Consider the following 2,619-nt stretch of genomic DNA (forward strand, 5'->3'; position numbering starts at 1 on the left):
AATAAAATAGGCCTGGGGGTGTAGCTTGGAGGTAGAATGTCCCTGGGTTCAACCCCAGTACTACCACCACTACCACCACCACCACCACCACAACAACAACAAATCTGGGCATGTAACTCAGAGGTAAAATGCCCCTGAGTTCAATACCTAGTAACAACAACAACAACAACAACAACAACAACAACAACAACAACAGATGATTATAATAACCAAAATAATGAAAGCAGCAAGCATTTCATGAGAACACACTCTTTGCTGAGCATTATACTAAATACTTGGCCTTCACCATCTTATTTATGCTCATGGCAACCCTAAAATAGCACTTTTATTACCTCCAATTTACTAATGGAGAAACTAAAGCAATGAATGTTTAGCTCAGACAGATACCCAGTACTGGTGGATATGGAAGTCAGACCTTGTGAAGTCTAACTTGGAAGCGCAGGCCCAAGACACATTGCAGGTGAGCATGGTGGAGCAAGCTGGTAATCCCAGTACTTGGGAGGCTGAGGCAGGAGGATCACAAGGTTGAAGTGAACTTCACCATCTTAGCAAGAACCTGTTCCAAAGGAAAAAATAGGATTAAGGTGAGGCTTGGAGGTAAAATGTCTCTGGGTTCTATCCCCAGTGAACACACACACACACAAAAGCAAGCCCTCAGTGAGACCCTGTTTCAAAAATAAAAAGACTGAGCCGGGCGTGGTGGCACATGCTTGTAATCCCAGCATTTGGGAGGCTGAGACTGGAGGATTGTGGTTCACGGTCAGCTTCAGCTACTTAGTGAGGCCCTCTGCAATTTAGTGAGACCCTGTTTCAAAATAAAGAATAAAAAAATTCCCCTGGGTTCCATCCCCAGACCCTAAAAAACCAAAAGAAGACTAACTAGGGCTGGGGGTGTATCTCAGAGGTACAATGACCCTGGGTTCCTTCCCTGGTACTAAAAATAAATAAATAAATAAATAAAAATTGTGGCACGAAATGCATAACATAAAATTTAAAATTTTCCATCTTAGCCATTTGTAAGTGCACAGTTCAGTAGTGTTAAATATGTTTACATTGTTGTGCAACAGATCTCTAGAACCTTTTTATCTTGCAAACGGAAACTCTATAACCCATTAAACAAGCCTCCATTTCCTTCTGCCTGCAGCCCCTCTCTTAACCACTGTTCCCTTTCTTGTCTGTGGGTTTGGCCACTTTTGAGACCTCACCTAGGTGGAACCCTGGAGTATTTGTCTTTTTGTGACTGGTTTATTGTGTCCCTTGCACCTGAGGGATTTTAATCTGTAGGGTTAATTGAGTGATGGGGAAAGCTAATGCCCTAGCAAGATTTTTATTGCTTACTTTCCTAAGAGGAGGTGCGGGCCAGGTGCTGGGGGTAGGGCAGATGGGAAACTGCAAGAAGAAAGGTGGTTGTGGAGGTAGAAGCAGGAGAGACAAGGCAAGGCCAAAGCTCTTTTCTGTTTTCCATAGGAAAGGCAAGCCAGGATGGGGTAAACAGCCAAGGATTGGTGAGTTTGAATAATTTTGGTGTGCTTTGGGAAATATGGGGGCTGTTCCACTGAAGTTGTTTGTACCTGCCCTGGGTGAATGTAGGACTGGAAGGACTTTGGTTTGCTTTGTGAGTTTGCTAAGGAGCTGTTTTGGGGCACAGGGGTGTGAATTGGTTAGTTTGCATTTGAAAGATGAGCTGTTATGGGGTTGAGCCCTTTGCTTTCTCTAGAATTGACTGGGGGGTGGAAGCGTCTCTCCCAGGTCAGCAAGGCTGCAAATGTCAGAGCACCCAAGAGAGTACAAAATAGGAAAATACAGGGAACACAATTTACTTTGGGAAGAATGGATGTCCAATAGATTAATATGGAACCCAGGAAAACACAGAATACTTGTTTTCTTCAGTGTAATGTTCTCAGGGCTCAGCCATGTTGTAGTATGTGACAGCCTTTCCTTCTTTTTTAAGGCTGGATAATGTTCCCCTGTCTATGCACACTATAGTTTATCTGCTTATCTATTGATAGACACTTGGGTTGTTCTACCTAGATGGAAGAATTCCTGGGTCCTAAACTAGTTCTCCATTGAATATTTTGAAGAACTAGTCACTCTTTCCTAAAGCAGCTGCAACTGTTTGCATCCCTCACAGTGGAGCAGAAGTGTTCCGGTTTCCACGCCCTCACCAGGATTCATCCTGTGTTTCTGATAGTGGGAGAGCTGGCCTGGGAGCAGGATGGTTAGCATTGCAGAGGATCTCCTCATGTGCAGCAGATTCCTGTCCACAGTTTTGTTTTGTGTTCTCTAATGTAGTAGCTCTAAGTCTGTGAGTTTTCAAGAATAATAACAGATAAGTTGGGTCCCTCCCCCACATGAGGTCAGCGGGAACAGGAGGCGGAAACCCGGAAGTCAGAAGCGGAGCTATCACGAGACTCCAGGGGCCTCGAGACTCCAAACATCGCGAGACTACAGATGTAGTGAGAGAATCAGCATGCCTATAAAACATTGGTGCCTCCAATCCACCACGTGACTCAGCCAGCTGATCAGGACTATGCGCAACTCTCCAGACGCGTGGCCGGTCCTTTTCTTTTTCAATAACAATGCATTTCTAAATATTGCCTGTGCATAAGAGGGGTCAAT

The sequence above is a fragment of the Muscardinus avellanarius genome, assembly GCF_963383645.1.
Source record: "Muscardinus avellanarius genome assembly, chromosome: 7".
In the NCBI taxonomy this organism is placed as follows: domain Eukaryota; kingdom Metazoa; phylum Chordata; class Mammalia; order Rodentia; family Gliridae; genus Muscardinus; species Muscardinus avellanarius.